Consider the following 23,099-nt stretch of genomic DNA (forward strand, 5'->3'; position numbering starts at 1 on the left):
ACCCTAACCCTAACCCTAACCCTAACCCTAACCCTAACCCTAACCCTAACCCTAACCCTAACCCTAACCCTAACCCTAACCCTAACCCTAACCCTAACCCTAACCCTAACCCTAACCCTAACCCTAACCCTAACCCTAACCCTAACCCTAACCCTAACCCCTAACCCTAACCCTAACCCTAACCCTAACCCTAACCCTAACCCTAACCCTAACCCTAACCCTAACCCTAACCCTAACCCAAACCCTAACCCTAACCCTAACCCTAACCCTAACCCTAACCCTAACCCTAACCCTAACCCTAACCCCTAACCCTAACCCTAACCCTAACCCTAACCCTAACCCAAACCCTAACCCTAACCCTAACCCTAACCCTAACCCTAACCCTAACCCTAACCCTAACCCTAACCCTAACCCTAACCCTACCCTAACCCTAACCCTAACCCTAACCCTAACCCTAACCCTAACCCTAACCCTAACCCTAACCCTAACCCTAACCCTAACCCTAACCCTAACCCTAACCCTAACCCTAACCCTAACCCTAACCCTAACCCTAACCCTAACCCTAACCTAACCCTAACCTAACCCTAACCCTAACCCTAACCCTAACCCTAACCCTAACCCTAACCCTAACCCTAACCCTAACCCTAACCCCTAACCCTAACCCCTAACCCTAACCCTAACCCTAACCCTAAACCCTAACCCTAACCCTACCCTAACCCTAACCACCCTAACCCTAACGCACTCTAACCCTAAGCACTCTAACCCTAAGCACTCTAACCCTAAAGCACTCTAACCCTAAAGCACCTAACCCTAAAGCACTCTAACCCTAAAGCACTCTAACCCTAAAGCACTCTAACCCTAAAGCACTCTAACCCTAAAGCACTCTAACCCTAAAGCACTCTAACCCTAAAGCACTCTAACCCTAAAGCACTCTAACCCTAAAGCACTCTAACCCTAAAGCACTCTAACCCTAAAGCACTCTAACCCTAAAGCACTCTAACCCTAAGCACTCTAACCCTAAAGCACTCTAACCCTAAAGCACTCTAACCCTAAAGCACTCTAACCCTAAAGCACTCTAACCCTAAAGCACTCTAACCCTAAAGCACTCTAACCCTAAAGCACTCTAACCCTAAAGCACTCTAACCCTAAAGCACTCTAACCCTAAAGCACTCTAACCCTAAAGCACTCTAACCCTAAAGCACTCTAACCCTAAAGCACTCTAACCCTAAAGCACTCTAACCCTAAAGCACTCTAACCCTAAAGCACTCTAACCCTAAAGCACTCTAACCCTAAAGCACTCTAACCCTAAAGCACTCTAACCCTAAAGCACTCTAACCCTAAAGCACTCTAACCCTAAAGCACTCTAACCCTAAAGCACTCTAACCCTAAAGCACTCTAACCCTAAAGCACTCTAACCCTAAAGCACTCTAACCCTAAAGCACTCTAACCCTAAAGCACTCTAACCCTAAAGCACTCTAACCCTAAAGCACTCTAACCCTAAAGCACTCTAACCCTAAAGCACTCTAACCCTAAAGCACTCTAACCCTAAAGCACTCTAACCCTAAAGCACTCTAACCCTAAAGCACTCTAACCCTAAAGCACTCTAACCCTAAAGCACTCTAACCCTAAAGCACTCTAACCCTAAAGCACTCTAACCCTAAAGCACTCTAACCCTAAAGCACTCTAACCCTAAAGCACTCTAACCCTAAAGCACTCTAACCCTAAAGCACTCTAACCCTAAAGCACTCTAACCCTAAAGCACTCTAACCCTAAAGCACTCTAACCCTAAAGCACTCTAACCCTAAAGCACTCTAACCCTAAAGCACTCTAACCCTAAAGCACTCTAACCCTAAAGCACTCTAACCCTAAAGCACTCTAACCCTAAAGCACTCTAACCCTAAAGCACTCTAACCCTAAAGCACTCTAACCCTAAAGCACTCTAACCCTAAAGCACTCTAACCCTAAAGCACTCTAACCCTAAAGCACTCTAACCCTAAAGCACTCTAACCCTAAAGCACTCTAACCCTAAAGCACTCTAACCCTAAAGCACTCTAACCCTAAAGCACTCTAACCCTAAAGCACTCTAACCCTAAAGCACTCTAACCCTAAAGCACTCTAACCCTAAAGCACTCTAACCCTAAAGCACTCTAACCCTAAAGCACTCTAACCCTAAAGCACTCTAACCCTAAAGCACTCTAACCCTAAAGCACTCTAACCCTAAAGCACTCTAACCCTAAAGCACTCTAACCCTAAAGCACTCTAACCCTAAAGCACTCTAACCCTAAAGCACTCTAACCCTAAAGCACTCTAACCCTAAAGCACTCTAACCCTAAAGCACTCTAACCCTAAAGCACTCTAACCCTAAAGCACTCTAACCCTAAAGCACTCTAACCCTAAAGCACTCTAACCCTAAAGCACTCTAACCCTAAAGCACTCTAACCCTAAAGCACTCTAACCCTAAAGCACTCTAACCCTAAAGCACTCTAACCCTAAAGCACTCTAACCCTAAAGCACTCTAACCCTAAAGCACTCTAACCCCCTAACCCTTTTACTTACCGTTTTTTACTTACCTTTTTGGGATCCCCCTTGGTAAATGTACCTGAAACCCCCCTCCCAAAGGCAATAATTAACAACAACCACCAGGGGGCATGATATTTTATTCAGTTGAACCATTATCACCAAGCTCCAGGTTGGGCCGCTCAAGCTGACCTGCAAGAAAAAATTCTGAAACAAAAAACAGGAGATATGAACTTACCTTTAAAACCCATTGCCTGCCATATGCTTACTTCCCAGGGCTTACCACTAGGGGGAAGTCATTTATACTAGATGTATAGTATTACAATAGGAAACTATAAAGTAATCTAATACTTTCAAACAGCACTACAGTAAAACCCCATTTACGGCACCTTCTAAATGGGAGCCCAAGATACAGCAGGTTTCTACCGATTAAATTAAATATTGTTATCAATCATTGTATGAGTTTAATCACTCACACACCATTACACACAAAAACCCAATATTACAATGCAGCAGAGGGCCATAAAAACATTACATAAGAATAAAGATATAATCATTAAACCGGCAGATAACGATCCCTGAGGCTTTATCTTGGATACACAGCAGTACAAATTAGAAGCACTAAGGCAATTGGAAGAAACTAATTATTACATCCCACTGACAAAATCAAAGCCAAAACATTAAGGGACATCTATATACCAACCCAGTCTATAACAGAGCAATGTACAATAATTATATTTATCACTACCTACTCCTCGAAAGCTGTAACATTAAATAAGCTTAAAAATTACTTTCAGAGGACACAACAGTTGCAAAAATTCAGGTTCATCTCCGCCTATCGGTAAAACAAAAATCTTAAGGATATTTTAGTGCATTCCAAATTCAATACTTTTAAAGACAATACCTTAGCACAGGTATGCCCTTATTTTAAACCAAATAACAGCATAAGGCAGTGGGATCTCACATTTGTTATTCAGGAAAACATCTCCCTCACTACCTGTAATGTGATCTTTCTGATCCAATGTAACCATTGTCAGGAAAAGTATGTGGGAGAGACGGGCAACAAATTAGTAAACCATTAGTCTTAAACAACACTTGTACACATTTTCCCAGAATACCAAGCTCATTATTGTAGCACAACACTTCCAATAACATGGCCTAAACAATGTAGTAATTTCAGGCTTACTAGCAAATAGTACATGGTCACGCACAAAGGGTCAGAATGGAATACAGGTGGATCCAGCGACTACAGACCTGGACACCTCAAGGGTTTAATATCAGGTGCGGGGGGTGGCCTCAGGAACCCGCTGGCAACATCAGAAATGGATTCAGTTTGTAGGGGGGATAACTTGTGTAGCATTTATGTATGCAAAGCACGGGGACACTTACTATTATATTGAGGAACACACACTAATATGTGTGCTGATATTAACATTTCTATCATACCACTAACATCATTTGAGCACTCACCTCTTTGGACCAAGGAAGGCATCCCTGCACCAGGATACAAATTATTATTATTTTTTTTTTAAATGCAGATACATGAATTGGCACTGCAAGGTTTTTTAGTTTAATGGGGGGATAATACAGCAGATAATCCTGTAAACATATTAGCATCAAAACCGGAAGTGGTCGTAACACAGCCTAGGAATGTCGTCGACACTAGAAACAAAGTTCCTCAGATCAGAGTTGATGAGTAAAGACATTAAACTAGCATCAAAACAGGCAATGCACAAAAAAAAACTACAATCATGTTAGCATCAAAACAGGAAGTGGGCGTAACACAGCCTAGGAATGTCGTCGACACTAGAAACAAAAGTTCCTCAGATCAGAGTTGATGAGTAAAGACATAAAACTAGCATCAAAACAGGCAATGCACAAAAAAACTACAATCATGTTAGCATATTAGCAACAAAACCGGAAGTGGGCGTAACTCACCCTAGGAATGTCGTCGACACTAGAAACAAAGTTCCTCAGAACAGAGTTGATGAGTAAAGATAAAACTAGCATCAAAACAGGCAATGTACAAAAAACTACAATCATGCTAGCATATTAGCAACAAAACCGGAAGTGGGCGTAACTCACCCTAGGAATGTCGTCGACACTAGAAACAAAGTTCCTCAGATCAGAGTAGATGAGTAGAGTAAAGACATTAAACTAGCATCAAAACAGGCAATGCACAATAAAACTACAATCATGTTAACATATTAGCAACAAAACCGGAAGTGGGCGTAACTCACCCTAGGAATGTCGTCGACACTAGAAACAAAGTTGCTCAGATCAGAGTTGATGAGTAGAGTAAAGACATAAAACTAGCATCACAGGCAAAGTACAGAAAAAACTACAATCATGTTAGCATGTTAGCAACAAAACCGGAAGTGGGCGTAACACAGCCTAGGAATGTCGTCGACACTAGAAACAAAGTTCCTCAGATCAGAGTTGATGAGTAGAGTAAAGACCACTTCCGGTTATCTCACTGCTGATTTCCTGGAGCTGCTAGATTCCCTCAACCTACAACATGTTGATGTCCCCACACATTCCAGGGGTCACACACTTGACTTGGTGTCAAGTGAGGCCAAGCACAGAGCCCTGTGGGACACCACAGGTGACGTTGTGGATGTGAGATTTTGCGCTGCCAAGGGTGACATGTTCGGTTCTGCCAGTTAGGTATGACGTGAACCAGTTATGAACAGTTCCTGAGAGTCCCATGGTGCATTGCAGGCGGTGAAAGAGGATGTTATGGTCTATTGTGTCAAAAGCAGCAGTCAGGTCAAGGAGGATGAGTATAGAAGGGGAACCAGTATCTGCCGTCATCAGAAGATCATTGGTGACCCTGACCAGGGCTGTTTCTGTGCTATGGCCAGGGCGGAAACCGGACTGAAATTTTTCAAACAGGTTATTCAGTTTGAGGTGATCATGAAGTTGTGCTGCAACTGTTTTTTTCCAGAACTTTAGAGAGGCATGGCAGACTGGAGATGGGCCTATAGTTAGAGAGAACTTCAGAGTCCATGGTGGGTTTTTTCAATAGAGGTCTGATGACAGCAGTTTTTAAAGTAGAAGGAATATGGCCAGTCAGGAGGGATTGGTTTATGATCCTGGTGATGAGTGGAGAGACGGCAGAGATGTTGACCTTTAGCAGGGCTGAAGGGAAAGGGTCCAGGGAACTGGTAGATGGTTTCATTTTCCTGATGACGTTCTCCACCTCTTCCCGTGTGGTAGCAGAGAAGTTGCAAAGTGGCTGGACCTTCTCAGGTAGTAGGTCGACAGTTGGAGGAGGCAAGATATCCGTGATGGAGAGGTATGAACGGATATTATCAACTTTTTGTCTGAAGAAATTGATGTGCATGTTGCACCTCTGCTGTTGCACTGCTGACAGGTTCAGAGGAGAGAAATTTAAGGTCCAGGGCCAGGGCATCTGCATTGATGGTCTTCAGATTTCTGAAATGGATCTGACGTTTTGGTTTGATATGGGGGGGGAGAGAAAGGCCAGCTCCATTGACACTACTTTATGGTCCGAGATACCAAGATCATATACCTGTAGATTACTGATGGGGGCGAAGTTTGAAATGACCAAGTCAAGTGTGTGAACCCTGGAATGTGTGGGGACATCAACATGTTGTTGTAGGTTGAGGGAATCTAGCAGCTCCAGGAAATCAGCAGTGAGATAACCGGAAGTGGGCGTAACTCACCCTAGGAATGTCGTCGACACTAGAAACAAAGTTCCTCAGATCAGAGTTGATGAGTAGAGTAAAGACATTAAACTAGCATCACAGGCAAAGTACAGAAAAAACTACAATCATGTTAGCATATTAGCAACAAAACCGGAAGTGGGCGTAACTCACCCTAGGAATGTCGTCGACACTAGAAACAAAGTTCCTCAGATCAGAGTTGATGAGTAGAGTAAAGACATTAAACTAGCATCAAAACAGGCAATGCACAAAAAAACTACAATCATGTTAGCATATTAGCAACAAAACCGGAAGTGGGCGTAACTCACCCTAGGAATGTCGTCGACACTAGAAACAAAAGTTCCTCAGATCAGAGTTGATGAGTAAAGACATAAAACTAGCATCAAAACAGGCAATGCACAAAAAAACTACAATCATGTTAGCATATTAGCAACAAAACCGGAAGTGGGCGTAACTCACCCTAGGAATGTCGTCGACACTAGAAACAAAGTTCCTCAGAACAGAGTTGATGAGTAAAGATAAAACTAGCATCAAAACAGGCAATGTACAAAAAACTACAATCATGCTAGCATATTAGCAACAAAACCGGAAGTGGGCGTAACTCACCCTAGGAATGTCGTCGACACTAGAAACAAAGTTCCTCAGATCAGAGTAGATGAGTAGAGTAAAGACATTAAACTAGCATCAAAACAGGCAATGCACAATAAAACTACAATCATGTTAACATATTAGCAACAAAACCGGAAGTGGGCGTAACTCACCCTAGGAATGTCGTCGACACTAGAAACAAAGTTGCTCAGATCAGAGTTGATGAGTAGAGTAAAGACATAAAACTAGCATCACAGGCAAAGTACAGAAAAAACTACAATCATGTTAGCATGTTAGCAACAAAACCGGAAGTGGGCGTAACACAGCCTAGGAATGTCGTCGACACTAGAAACAAAGTTCCTCAGATCAGAGTTGATGAGTAGAGTAAAGACCACTTCCGGTTATCTCACTGCTGATTTCCTGGAGCTGCTAGATTCCCTCAACCTACAACATGTTGATGTCCCCACACATTCCAGGGGTCACACACTTGACTTGGTGTCAAGTGAGGCCAAGCACAGAGCCCTGTGGGACACCACAGGTGACGTTGTGGATGTGAGATTTTGCGCTGCCAAGGGTGACATGTTCGGTTCTGCCAGTTAGGTATGACGTGAACCAGTTATGAACAGTTCCTGAGAGTCCCATGGTGCATTGCAGGCGGTGAAAGAGGATGTTATGGTCTATTGTGTCAAAAGCAGCAGTCAGGTCAAGGAGGATGAGTATAGAAGGGGAACCAGTATCTGCCGTCATCAGAAGATCATTGGTGACCCTGACCAGGGCTGTTTCTGTGCTATGGCCAGGGCGGAAACCGGACTGAAATTTTTCAAACAGGTTATTCAGTTTGAGGTGATCATGAAGTTGTGCTGCAACTGTTTTTTTCCAGAACTTTAGAGAGGCATGGCAGACTGGAGATGGGCCTATAGTTAGAGAGAACTTCAGAGTCCATGGTGGGTTTTTTCAATAGAGGTCTGATGACAGCAGTTTTTAAAGTAGAAGGAATATGGCCAGTCAGGAGGGATTGGTTTATGATCCTGGTGATGAGTGGAGAGACGGCAGAGATGTTGACCTTTAGCAGGGCTGAAGGGAAAGGGTCCAGGGAACTGGTAGATGGTTTCATTTTCCTGATGACGTTCTCCACCTCTTCCCGTGTGGTAGCAGAGAAGTTGCAAAGTGGCTGGACCTTCTCAGGTAGTAGGTCGACAGTTGGAGGAGGCAAGATATCCGTGATGGAGAGGTATGAACGGATATTATCAACTTTTTGTCTGAAGAAATTGATGTGCATGTTGCACCTCTGCTGTTGCACTGCTGACAGGTTCAGAGGAGAGAAATTTAAGGTCCAGGGCCAGGGCATCTGCATTGATGGTCTTCAGATTTCTGAAATGGATCTGACGTTTTGGTTTGATATGGGGGGGGAGAGAAAGGCCAGCTCCATTGACACTACTTTATGGTCCGAGATACCAAGATCATATACCTGTAGATTACTGATGGGGGCGAAGTTTGAAATGACCAAGTCAAGTGTGTGAACCCTGGAATGTGTGGGGACATCAACATGTTGTTGTAGGTTGAGGGAATCTAGCAGCTCCAGGAAATCAGCAGTGAGATAACCGGAAGTGGGCGTAACTCACCCTAGGAATGTCGTCGACACTAGAAACAAAGTTCCTCAGATCAGAGTTGATGAGTAGAGTAAAGACATTAAACTAGCATCACAGGCAAAGTACAGAAAAAACTACAATCATGTTAGCATATTAGCAACAAAACCGGAAGTGGGCGTAACTCACCCTAGGAATGTCGTCGACACTAGAAACAAAGTTCCTCAGATCAGAGTTGATGAGTAGAGTAAAGACATTAAACTAGCATCAAAACAGGCAATGCACAAAAAAACTACAATCATGTTAGCATATTAGCAACAAAACCGGAAGTGGGCGTAACTCACCCTAGGAATGTCGTCGACACTAGAAACAAAGTTCCTCAGATCAGAGTAGATGAGTAGAGTAAAGACATAAAACTAGCATCACAGGCAAAGTACAGAAAAAACTACAATCATGTTAGCATGTTAGCATCAAAACCGGAAGTGGGCGTAACTCACCCTAGGAATGTCGTCGACACTAGAAACAAAGTTCCTCAGATCAGAGTTGAGTAGAGTAAAGACCACTTCCGGATCTCACTGCTGATTTCCTGGAGCTGCTAGATTTCCTCAACCTACAACATGTTGATGTCCCCACACATTCCAGGGGTCACACACTTGACTTGGTGTCAAGTGAGGCCAAGCACAGAGCCCTGTGGGACACCACAGGTGACGTTGTGGATGTGAGATTTTGCGCTGCCAAGGGTGACATGTTCGGTTCTGCCAGTTAGGTACGACGTGAACCAGTTATGAACAGTTCCTGAGAGTCCCATGGTGCATTGCAGGCGGTGAAAGAGGATGTTATGGTCTATTGTGTCAAAAGCAGCAGTCAGGTCAAGGAGGATGAGTATAGAAGGGGAACCAGTATCTGCCGTCATCAGAAGATCATTGGTGACCCTGACCAGGGCTGTTTCTGTGCTATGGCCAGGGCGGAAACCAGACTGAAATTTTTCAAACAGGTTATTCAGTTTGAGGTGATCATGAAGTTGTGCTGCAACTGTTTTTTTCCAGAACTTTAGAGAGGCATGGCAGATTGGAGATGGGCCTATAGTTAGAGAGAACTTCAGAGTCCATGGTGGGTTTTTTCAATAGAGGTCTGATGACAGCAGTTTTTAAAGTAGAAGGAATATGGCCAGTCAGGAGGGATTGGTTTATGATCCTGGTGATGAGTGGAGAGACGGCAGAGATGTTGACCTTTAGCAGGGCTGAAGGGAAAGGGTCCAGGGAACTGGTAGATGGTTTCATTTTCCTGATGACGTTCTCCACCTCTTCCCGTGTGGTAGCAGAGAAGTTGCAAAGTGGCTGGACCTTCTCAGGTAGTAGGTCGACAGTTGGAGGAGGCAAGATATCCGTGATGGAGAGGTATGAACGGATATTATCAACTTTTTGTCTGAAGAAATTGATGTGCATGTTGCACCTCTGCTGTTGCACTGCTGACAGGTTCAGAGGAGAGAAATTTAAGGTCCAGGGCCAGGGCATCTGCATTGATGGTCTTCAGATTTCTGAAATGGATCTGACGTTTTGGTTTGATATGGGGGGGAGAGAAAGGCCAGCTCCATTGACACTACTTTATGGTCCGAGATACCAAGATCATATACCTGTAGATTACTGATGGGGGCGAAGTTTGAAATGACCAAGTCAAGTGTGTGAACCCTGGAATGTGTGGGGACATCAACATGTTGTTGTAGGTTGAGGGAATCTAGCAGCTCCAGGAAATCAGCAGTGAGATAACCGGAAGTGGGCGTATCTCCGCCTAGGAATGTCGTCGACACTAGAAACAAAGTTGCTCAGATCAGAGTTGATGAGTAGAGTAAAGACATTAAACTAGCATCAAAACAGGCAATGCACAAAAAAACTACAATCATGTTAGCATCAAAACAGGAAGTGGGCGTAACACAGCCTAGGAATGTCGTCGACACTAGAAACAAAGTTCCTCAGATCAGAGTTGATGAGTAAAGACATTAAACTAGCATCAAAACAGGCAATGTACAAAAAACTACAATCATGCTAGCATATTAGCATCAAAACCAGAAGTCGGCATCTCATAGCCTAGGAATAGCCTAGAGATTAGAAACAAAGTTCCTCAGAACAGAGTTGATGAGTAAAGATAAAACTAGCATCAAAACAGGCAATGCACAAAAAAAACTACAATCATGTTGGCATATTAGCATCAAAACCGGAAGTGGGCGTAACTCACCCTAGGAATGTCGTCGACACTAGAAACAAAGTTCCTCAGAACAGAGTTGATGAGTAAAGATAAAACTAGCATCAAAACAGGCAATGTACAAAAAACTACAATCATGCTAGCATATTAGCATCAAAACCAGAAGTCGGCATCTCATAGCCTAGGAATAGCCTAGAGATTAGAAACAAAGTTCCTCAGAACAGAGTTGATGAGTAAAGATAAAACTAGCATCAAAACAGGCAATGCACAAAAAAACTACAATCATGTTAGCATCAAAACAGGAAGTGGGCGTAACACAGCCTAGGAATGTCATCGACACTAGAAACAAAGTTCCTCAGATCAGAGTTGATGAGTAAAGACATTAAACTAGCATCAAAACAGGCAATGCACAAAAAAAACTACAATCATGTTAGCATCAAAACAGGAAGTGGGCGTAACACAGCCTAGGAATGTCATCGACACTAGAAACAAAGTTCCTCAGATCAGAGTTGATGAGTAAAGACATTAAACTAGCATCAAAACAGGCAATGCACAAAAAAACTACAATCATGTTAGCATATTAGCAACAAAACCGGAAGTGGGCGTAACTCACCCTAGGAATGTCGTCGACACTAGAAACAAAGTTCCTCAGATCAGAGTTGATGAGTAGAGTAAAGACATTAAACTAGCATCAAAACAGGCAATGCACAAAAAAACTACAATCATGTTAGCATATTAGCAACAAAACCGGAAGTGGGCGTAACTCACCCTAGGAATGTCGTCGACACTAGAAACAAAGTTCCTCAGATCAGAGTAGATGAGTAGAGTAAAGACATTAAACTAGCATCACAGGCAAAGTACAGAAAAAACTACAATCATGTTAGCATATTAGCATCAAAACCAGAAGTCGGCATCTCATAGCCTAGGAATAGCCTAGAGATTAGAAACAAAGTTCCTCAGAACAGAGTTGATGAGTAAAGATAAAACTAGCATCAAAACAGGCAATGCACAAAAAAACTACAATCATGCTAGCATATTAGCATCAAAACCAGAAGTCGGCATCTCATAGCCTAGGAATAGCCTAGAGATTAGAAACAAAGTTCCTCAGAACAGAGTTGATGAGTAAAGATAAAACTAGCATCAAAACAGGCAATGCACAAAAAAAACTACAATCATGTTGGCATATTAGCATCAAAACCGGAAGTGGGCGTAACTCACCCTAGGAATGTCGTCGACACTAGAAAGAAAGTTCCTCAGATCAGAGTTGATGAGTAGAGTAAAGACATTAAACTAGCATCACAGGCAATGCACAAAAAAACTACAATCATGTTAGCATGTTAGCAACAAAACCGGAAGTGGGCGTAACACAGCCTAGGAATGTCGTCGACACTAGAAACAAAGTTCCTCAGATCAGAGTTGAGTAGAGTAAAGACCACTTCCGGTTATCTCACTGCTGATTTCCTGGAGCTGCTAGATTCCCTCAACCTACAACATGTTGATGTCCCCACACATTCCAGGGGTCACACACTTGACTTGGTGTCAAGTGAGGCCAAGCACAGAGCCCTGTGGGACACCACAGGTGACGTTGTGGATGTGAGATTTTGCGCTGCCAAGGGTGACATGTTCGGTTCTGCCAGTTAGGTATGACGTGAACCAGTTATGAACAGTTCCTGAGAGTCCCATGGTGCATTGCAGGCGGTGAAAGAGGATGTTATGGTCTATTGTGTCAAAAGCAGCAGTCAGGTCAAGGAGGATGAGTATAGAAGGGGAACCAGTATCTGCCGTCATCAGAAGATCATTGGTGACCCTGACCAGGGCTGTTTCTGTGCTATGGCCAGGGCGGAAACCGGACTGAAATTTTTCAAACAGGTTATTCAGTTTGAGGTGATCATGAAGTTGTGCTGCAACTGTTTTTTTCCAGAACTTTAGAGAGGCATGGCAGATTGGAGATGGGCCTATAGTTAGAGAGAACTTCAGAGTCCATGGTGGGTTTTTTCAATAGAGGTCTGATGACAGCAGTTTTTAAAGTAGAAGGAATATGGCCAGTCAGGAGGGATTGGTTTATGATCCTGGTGATGAGTGGAGAGACGGCAGAGATGTTGACCTTTAGCAGGGCTGAAGGGAAAGGGTCCAGGGAACTGGTAGATGGTTTCATTTTCCTGATGACGTTCTCCACCTCTTCCCGTGTGGTAGCAGAGAAGTTGCAAAGTGGCTGGACCTTCTCAGGTAGTAGGTCGACAGTTGGAGGAGGCAAGATATCCGTGATGGAGAGGTATGAACGGATATTATCAACTTTTTGTCTGAAGAAATTGATGTGCATGTTGCACCTCTGCTGTTGCACTGCTGACAGGTTCAGAGGAGAGAAATTTAAGGTCCAGGGCCAGGGCATCTGCATTGATGGTCTTCAGATTTCTGAAATGGATCTGATGTTTTGGTTTGATATGGGGGGGGAGAGAAAGGCCAGCTCCATTGACACTACATTATGGTCCGAGATACCAAGATCATATACCTGTAGATTACTGATGGGGGCGAAGTTTGAAATGACCAAGTCAAGTGTGTGAACCCTGGAATGTGTGGGGACATCAACATGTTGTTGTAGGTTGAGGGAATCTAGCAGCTCCAGGAAATCAGCAGTGAGATAACCGGAAGTGGGCGTATCTCTGCCTAGGAATGTCGTCGACACTAGAAACAAAGTTGCTCAGATCAGAGTTGATGAGTAGAGTAAAGACATTAAACTAGCATCAAAACAGGCAATGCACAAAAAAACTACAATCATGTTAGCATATTAGCAACAAAACCGGAAGTGGGCGTAACTCACCCTAGGAATGTCGTCGACACTAGAAACAAAGTTCCTCAGAACAGAGTTGATGAGTAAAGATAAAACTAGCATCAAAACAGGCAATGTACAAAAAACTACAATCATGCTAGCATATTAGCATCAAAACCAGAAGTCGGCATCTCATAGCCTAGGAATAGCCTAGAGATTAGAAACAAAGTTCCTCAGAACAGAGTTGATGAGTAAAGATAAAACTAGCATCAAAACAGGCAATGTACAAAAAACTACAATCATGCTAGCATATTAGCATCAAAACCAGAAGTCGGCATCTCATAGCCTAGGAATAGCCTAGAGATTAGAAACAAAGTTCCTCAGAACAGAGTTGATGAGTAAAGATAAAACTAGCATCAAAACAGGCAATGCACAAAAAAACTACAATCATGTTAGCATCAAAACAGGAAGTGGGCGTAACACAGCCTAGGAATGTCGTCGACACTAGAAACAAAGTTCCTCAGATCAGAGTTGATGAGTAAAGACATTAAACTAGCATCAAAACAGGCAATGCACAAAAAAAACTACAATCATGTTAGCATCAAAACAGGAAGTGGGCGTAACACAGCCTAGGAATGTCATCGACACTAGAAACAAAGTTCCTCAGATCAGAGTTGATGAGTAAAGACATTAAACTAGCATCAAAACAGGCAATGCACAAAAAAACTACAATCATGTTAGCATATTAGCAACAAAACCGGAAGTGGGCGTAACTCACCCTAGGAATGTCGTCGACACTAGAAACAAAGTTCCTCAGATCAGAGTTGATGAGTAGAGTAAAGACATTAAACTAGCATCAAAACAGGCAATGCACAAAAAAACTACAATCATGTTAGCAACAAAACCGGAAGTGGGCGTAACACAGCCTAGGAATGTCGTCGACACTAGAAACAAAGTTCCTCAGATCAGAGTTGAGTAGCGTAAAGACCACTTCCGGTTATCTCACTGCTGATTTCCTGGAGCTGCTAGATTCCCTCAACCTACAACATGTTGATGTCCCCACACATTCCAGGGGTCACACACTTGACTTGGTGTCAAGTGAGGCCAAGCACAGAGCCCTGTGGGACACCACAGGTGACGTTGTGGATGTGAGATTTTGCGCTGCCAAGGGTGACATGTTCGGTTCTGCCAGTTAGGTACGACGTGAACCAGTTATGAACAGTTCCTGAGAGTCCCATGGTGCATTGCAGGCGGTGAAAGAGGATGTTATGGTCTATTGTGTCAAAAGCAGCAGTCAGGTCAAGGAGGATGAGTATAGAAGGGGAACCAGTATCTGCCGTCATCAGAAGATCATTGGTGACCCTGACCAGGGCTGTTTCTGTGCTATGGCCAGGGCGGAAACCGGACTGAAATTTTTCAAACAGGTTATTCAGTTTGAGGTGATCATGAAGTTGTGCTGCAACTGTTTTTTTCCAGAACTTTAGAGAGGCATGGCAGACTGGAGATGGGCCTATAGTTAGAGAGAACTTCAGAGTCCATGGTGGGTTTTTTCAATAGAGGTCTGATGACAGCAGTTTTTAAAGTAGAAGGAATATGGCCAGTCAGGAGGGATTGGTTTATGATCCTGGTGATGAGTGGAGAGACGGCAGAGATGTTGACCTTTAGCAGGGCTGAAGGGAAAGGGTCCAGGGAACTGGTAGATGGTTTCATTTTCCTGATGACGTTCTCCACCTCTTCCCGTGTGGTAGCAGAGAAGTTGCAAAGTGGCTGGACCTTCTCAGGTAGTAGGTCGACAGTTGGAGGAGGCAAGATATCCGTGATGGAGAGGTATGAACGGATATTATCAACTTTTTCTCTGAAGAAATTGATGTGCATGTTGCACCTCTGCTGTTGCACTGCTGACAGGTTCAGAGGAGAGAAATTTAAGGTCCAGGGCCAGGGCATCTGCATTGATGGTCTTCAGATTTCTGAAATGGATCTGACGTTTTGGTTTGATATGGGGGGGGAGAGAAAGGCCAGCTCCATTGACACTACTTTATGGTCCGAGATACCAAGATCATATACCTGTAGATTACTGATGGGGGCGAAGTTTGAAATGACCAAGTCAAGTGTGTGAACCCTGGAATGTGTGGGGACATCAACATGTTGTTGTAGGTTGAGGGAATCTAGCAGCTCCAGGAAATCAGCAGTGAGATAACCGGAAGTGGGCGTAACTCACCCTAGGAATGTCGTCGACACTAGAAACAAAGTTCCTCAGATCAGAGTTGATGAGTAGAGTAAAGACATTAAACTAGCATCAAAACAGGCAATGCACAAAAAAACTACAATCATGTTAGCATCAAAACCGGAAGTGGGCGTAACTCACCCTAGGAATGTCGTCGACACTAGAAACAAAGTTCCTCAGATCAGAGTTGATGAGTAGAGTAAAGACATTAAACTAGCATCAAAACAGGCAATGCACAAAAAAACTATAATCATGTTAGCATATTAGCAACAAAACCGGAAGTGGGCGTAACTCACCCTAGGAATGTCGTCGACACTAGAAACAAAGTTCCTCAGAACAGAGTTGATGAGTAAAGATAAAACTAGCATCAAAACAGGCAATGTACAAAAAACTACAATCATGCTAGCATATTAGCATCAAAACCAGAAGTCGGCATCTCATAGCCTAGGAATAGCCTAGAGATTAGAAACAAAGTTCCTCAGAACAGAGTTGATGAGTAAAGATAAAACTAGCATCAAAACAGGCAATGTACAAAAAACTACAATCATGCTAGCATATTAGCATCAAAACCAGAAGTCGGCATCTCATAGCCTAGGAATAGCCTAGAGATTAGAAACAAAGTTCCTCAGAACAGAGTTGATGAGTAAAGATAAAACTAACATCAAAACAGGCAATGCACAAAAAAACTACAATCATGTTAGCATCAAAACAAGAAGTGGGCGTAACACAGCCTAGGAATGTCGTCGACACTAGAAACAAAGTTCCTCAGAACAGAGTTGATGAGTAAAGATAAAACTAGCATCAAAACAGGCAATGTACAAAAAACTACAATCATGCTAGCATATTAGCATCAAAACCAGAAGTCGGCATCTCATAGCCTAGGAATAGCCTAGAGATTAGAAACAAAGTTCCTCAGAACAGAGTTGATGAGTAAAGATAAAACTAGCATCAAAACAGGCAATGCACAAAAAAACTACAATCATGTTAGCATCAAAACAGGAAGTGGGCGTAACACAGCCTAGGAATGTCGTCGACACTAGAAACAAAGTTCCTCAGATCAGAGTTGATGAGTAAAGACATTAAACTAGCATCAAAACAGGCAATGCACAAAAAAAACTACAATCATGTTAGCATCAAAACAGGAAGTGGGCGTAACACAGCCTAGGAATGTCATCGACACTAGAAACAAAGTTCCTCAGATCAGAGTTGATGAGTAAAGACATTAAACTAGCATCAAAACAGGCAATGCACAAAAAAACTACAATCATGTTAGCATATTAGCAACAAAACCGGAAGTGGGCGTAACTCACCCTAGGAATGTCGTCGACACTAGAAACAAAGTTCCTCAGATCAGAGTTGATGAGTAGAGTAAAGACATTAAACTAGCATCACAGGCAAAGTACAGAAAAAACTACAATCATGTTAGCATATTAGCAACAAAACCGGAAGTGGGCGTAACTCACCCTAGGAATGTCGTCGACACTAGAAAGAAAGTTACTCAGATCAGAATTGATGAGTAGAGTAAAGACATTAAACTAGCATCACAGGCAATGCACAAAAAAACTACAATCATGTTAGCATGTTAGCAACAAAACCGGAAGTGGGCGTAACACAGCCTAGGAATGTCGTCGACACTAGAAACAAAGTTCCTCAGATCAGAGTTGAGTAGAGTAAAGACCACTTCCGGTTATCTCACTGCTGATTTCCTGGAGCTGCTAGATTCCCTCAACCTACAACATGTTGATGTCCCCACACATTCCAGGGGTCACACACTTGACTTGGTGTCAAGTGAGGCCAAGCACAGAGCCCTGTGGGACACCACAGGTGACGTTGTGGATGTGAGATTTTGCGCTGCCAAGGGTGACATGTTCGGTTCTGCCAGTTAGGTATGACGTGAACCAGTTATGAACAGTTCCTGAGAGTCCCATGGTGCATTGCAGGCGGTGAAAGAGGATGTTATGGTCTATTGTGTCAAAAGCAGCAGTCAGGTCAAGGAGGATGAGTATAGAAGGGGAACCAGTATCTGCCGTCATCAGAAGATCATTGGTGACCCTGACCAGGGCTGTTTCTGTGCTATGGCCAGGGCGGAAACCGGACTGAAATTTTTCAAACAGGTTATTCAGTTTGAGGTGATCATGAAGTTGTGCTGCAACTGTTTTTTTCCAGAACTTTAGAGAGGCATGGCAGATTGGAGATGGGCCTATAGTTAGAGAGAACTTCAGAGTCCATGGTGGGTTTTTTCAATAGAGGTCTGATGACAGCAGTTTTTAAAGTAGAAGGAATATGGCCAGTCAGGAGGGATTGGTTTATGATCCTGGTGATGAGTGGAGAGACGGCAGAGATGTTGACCTTTAGCAGGGCTGAAGGGAAAGGGTCCAGGGAACTGGTAGATGGTTTCATTTTCCTGATGACGTTCTCCACCTCTTCCCGTGTGGTAGCAGAGAAGTTGCAAAGTGGCTGGACCTTCTCAGGTAGTAGGTCGACAGTTGGAGGAGGCAAGATATCCGTGATGGAGAGGTATGAACGGATATTATCAACTTTTTGTCTGAAGAAATTGATGTGCATGTTGCACCTCTGCTGTTGCACTGCTGACAGGTTCAGAGGAGAGAAATTTAAGGTCCAGGGCCAGGGCATCTGCATTGATGGTCTTCAGATTTCTGAAATGGATCTGACGTTTTGGTTTGATATGGGGGGGGAGAGAAAGGCCAGCTCCATTGACACTACATTATGGTCCGAGATACCAAGATCATATACCTGTAGATTACTGATGGGGGCGAAGTTTGAAATGACCAAGTCAAGTGTGTGAACCCTGGAATGTGTGGGGACATCAACATGTTGTTGTAGGTTGAGGGAATCTAGCAGCTCCAGGAAATCAGCAGTGAGATAACCGGAAGTGGGCGTATCTCCGCCTAGGAATGTCGTCGACACTAGAAACAAAGTTGCTCAGATCAGAGTTGATGAGTAGAGTAAAGACATTAAACTAGCATCAAAACAGGCAATGCACAAAAAAAAACTACAATCATGTTAGCATCAAAACCGGAAGTGGGCGTAACTCACCCTAGGAATGTCGTCGACACTAGAAACAAAGTTCCTCAGATCAGAGTTGATGAGTAGAGTAAAGACATTAAACTAGCATCACAGGCAATGCACAAAAAAACTACAATCATGTTAGCATCAAAACCGGAAGTGGGCGTAACTCACCCTAGGAATGTCGTCGACACTAGAAACAAAGTTCCTCAGATCAGAGTTGATGAGTAGAGTAAAGACATTAAACTAGCATCACAGGCAATGCACAAAAAAACTACAATCATGTTAGCATGTTAGCAACAAAACCGGAAGTGGGCGTAACTCACCCTAGGAATGTCGTCGACACTAGAAACAAAGTTCCTCAGATCAGAGTAGATGAGTAGAGTAAAGACATTAAACTAGCATCACAGGCAAAGTACAGAAAAAACTACAATCATGTTAGCATATTAGCATCAAAACCAGAAGTCGGCATCTCATAGCCTAGGAATAGCCTAGAGATTAGAAACAAAGTTCCTCAGAACAGAGTTGATGAGTAAAGATAAAACTAGCATCAAAACAGGCAATGCACAAAAAAACTACAATCATGTTAGCATCAAAACAGGAAGTGGGCGTAACACAGCCTAGGAATGTCGTCGACACTAGAAACAAAGTTCCTCAGATCAGAGTTGATGAGTAGAGTAAAGACATTAAACTAGCATCAAAACAGGCAAAGTACAGAAAAAACTACAATCATGTTAGCATATTAGCAACAAAACCGGAAGTGGGCGTAACTCACCCTAGGAATGTCGTCGACACTAGAAACAAAGTTCCTCAGATCAGAGTTGATGAGTAAAGACATTAAACTAGCATCAAAACAGGCAATGTACAAAAAACTACAATCATGCTGGCATATTAGCATCAAAACCAGAAGTCGGCGTCTCATAGCCTAGGAATAGCCTAGAGATTAGAAACAAAGTTCCTCAGAACAGAGTTGATGAGTAAAGACATTAAACTAGCATCAAAACAGGCAATGCACAAAAAAAACTACAATCATGTTAGCATCAAAACAGGAAGTGGGCGTAACACAGCCTAGGAATGTCATCGACACTAGAAACAAAGTTCCTCAGATCAGAGTTGATGAGTAAAGACATTAAACTAGCATCAAAACAGGCAATGCACAAAAAAACTACAATCATGTTAGCATATTAGCAACAAAACCGGAAGTGGGCGTAACTCACCCTAGGAATGTCGTCGACACTAGAAACAAAGTTCCTCAGATCAGAGTTGATGAGTAGAGTAAAGACATTAAACTAGCATCACAGGCAAAGTACAGAAAAAACTACAATCATGTTAGCATATTAGCAACAAAACCGGAAGTGGGCGTAACTCACCCTAGGAATGTCGTCGACACTAGAAACAAAGTTCCTCAGATCAGAGTTGATGAGTAGAGTAAAGACATTAAACTAGCATCAAAACAGGCAATGCACAAAAAAACTACAATCATGTTAGCATATTAGCATCAAAACCGGAAGTGGGCGTAACTCACCCTAGGAATGTCGTCGACACTAGAAACAAAGTTCCTCAGATCAGAGTAGATGAGTAGAGTAAAGACATTAAACTAGCATCACAGGCAAAGTACAGAAAAAACTACAATCATGTTAGCATATTAGCAACAAAACCGGAAGTGGGCGTAACACAGCCTAGGAATGTCGTCGACACTAGAAACAAAGTTCCTCAGATCAGAGTTGATGAGTAGAGTAAAGACATTAAACTAGCATCAAAACAGGCAATGCACAAAAAACTACAATCATGTTAGCATGTTAGCATCAAAACCGGAAGTGGGCGTAACTCACCCTAGGAATGTCGTCGACACTAGAAACAAAGTTCCTCAGATCAGAGTTGAGTAGAGTAAAGACCACTTCCGGATCTCACTGCTGATTTCCTGGAGCTGCTAGATTCCCTCAACCTACAACATGTTGATGTCCCCACACATTCCAGGGGTCACACACTTGACTTGGTGTCAAGTGAGGCCAAGCACAGAGCCCTGTGGGACACCACAGGTGACGTTGTGGATGTGAGATTTTGCGCTGCCAAGGGTGACATGTTCGGTTCTGCCAGTTAGGTACGACGTGAACCAGTTATGAACAGTTCCTGAGAGTCCCATGGTGCATTGCAGGCGGTGAAAGAGGATGTTATGGTCTATTGTGTCAAAAGCAGCAGTCAGGTCAAGGAGGATGAGTATAGAAGGGGAACCAGTATCTGCCGTCATCAGAAGATCATTGGTGACCCTGACCAGGGCTGTTTCTGTGCTATGGCCAGGGCGGAAACCAGACTGAAATTTTTCAAACAGGTTATTCAGTTTGAGGTGATCATGAAGTTGTGCTGCAACTGTTTTTTTCCAGAACTTTAGAGAGGCATGGCAGATTGGAGATGGGCCTATAGTTAGAGAGAACTTCAGAGTCCATGGTGGGTTTTTTCAATAGAGGTCTGATGACAGCAGTTTTTAAAGTAGAAGGAATATGGCCAGTCAGGAGGGATTGGTTTATGATCCTGGTGATGAGTGGAGAGACGGCAGAGATGTTGACCTTTAGCAGGGCTGAAGGGAAAGGGTCCAGGGAACTGGTAGATGGTTTCATTTTCCTGATGACGTTCTCCACCTCTTCCCGTGTGGTAGCAGAGAAGTTGCAAAGTGGCTGGACCTTCTCAGGTAGTAGGTCGACAGTTGGAGGAGGCAAGATATCCGTGATGGAGAGGTATGAACGGATATTATCAACTTTTTGTCTGAAGAAATTGATGTGCATGTTGCACCTCTGCTGTTGCACTGCTGACAGGTTCAGAGGAGAGAAATTTAAGGTCCAGGGCCAGGGCATCTGCATTGATGGTCTTCAGATTTCTGAAATGGATCTGACGTTTTGGTTTGATATGGGGGGGGAGAGAAAGGCCAGCTCCATTGACACTACTTTATGGTCCGAGATACCAAGATCATATACCTGTAGATTACTGATGGGGGCGAAGTTTGAAATGACCAAGTCAAGTGTGTGAACCCTGGAATGTGTGGGGACATCAACATGTTGTTGTAGGTTGAGGGAATCTAGCAGCTCCAGGAAATCAGCAGTGAGATAACCGGAAGTGGGCGTATCTCCGCCTAGGAATGTCGTCGACACTAGAAACAAAGTTGCTCAGATCAGAGTTGATGAGTAGAGTAAAGACATTAAACTAGCATCAAAACAGGCAATGCACAAAAAAACTACAATCATGTTAGCATATTAGCAACAAAACCGGAAGTGGGCGTAACTCACCCTAGGAATGTCGTCGACACTAGAAACAAAGTTCCTCAGATCAGAGTTGATGAGTAAAGACATTAAACTAGCATCAAAACAGGCAATGTACAAAAAAATACAATCATGCTAGCATATTAGCATCAAAACCAGAAGTCGGCATCTCATAGCCTAGGAATAGCCTAGAGATTAGAAACAAAGTTGCTCAGATCAGAGTTGATGAGTAAAGATAAAACTAGCATCAAAACAGGCAATGCACAAAAAACTACAATCATGCTGGCATATTAGCATCAAAACCAGAAGTCGGCGTCTCATAGCCTAGGAATAGCCTAGAGATTAGAAACAAAGTTCCTCAGAACAGAGTTGATGAGTAAAGACATTAAAATAGCATCAAAACAGGCAATGCACAAAAAAAACTACAATCATGTTAGCATCAAAACAGGAAGTGGGCGTAACACAGCCTAGGAATGTCATCGACACTAGAAACAAAGTTCCTCAGATCAGAGTTGATGAGTAAAGACATTAAACTAGCATCAAAACAGGCAATGCACAAAAAAACTACAATCATGTTAGCATATTAGCAACAAAACCGGAAGTGGGCGTAACTCACCCTAGGAATGTCGTCGACACTAGAAACAAAGTTCCTCAGATCAGAGTTGATGAGTAGAGTAAAGACATTAAACTAGCATCACAGGCAAAGTACAGAAAAAACTACAATCATGTTAGCATATTAGCAACAAAACCGGAAGTGGGCGTAACACCCTAGGAATGTCGTCGACACTAGAAACAAAGTTCCTCAGATCAGAGTTGATGAGTAGAGTAAAGACATTAAACTAGCATCAAAACAGGCAATGCACAAAAAAACTACAATCATGTTAGCATATTAGCATCAAAACCGGAAGTGGGCGTAACTCACCCTAGGAATGTCGTCGACACTAGAAACAAAGTTCCTCAGATCAGAGTAGATGAGTAGAGTAAAGACATTAAACTAGCATCACAGGCAAAGTACAGAAAAAACTACAATCATGTTAGCATATTAGCAACAAAACCGGAAGTGGGCGTAACACAGCCTAGGAATGTCGTCGACACTAGAAACAAAGTTCCTCAGATCAGAGTTGATGAGTAGAGTAAAGACATTAAACTAGCATCAAAACAGGCAATGCACAAAAAACTACAATCATGTTAGCATATTAGCAACAAAACCGGAAGTGGGCGTAACTCACCCTAGGAATGTCGTCGACACTA

The sequence above is a fragment of the Brienomyrus brachyistius genome, unplaced genomic scaffold, assembly GCF_023856365.1.
Source record: "Brienomyrus brachyistius isolate T26 unplaced genomic scaffold, BBRACH_0.4 scaffold50, whole genome shotgun sequence".
Classification (NCBI taxonomy): Eukaryota; Metazoa; Chordata; class Actinopteri; order Osteoglossiformes; family Mormyridae; genus Brienomyrus; species Brienomyrus brachyistius.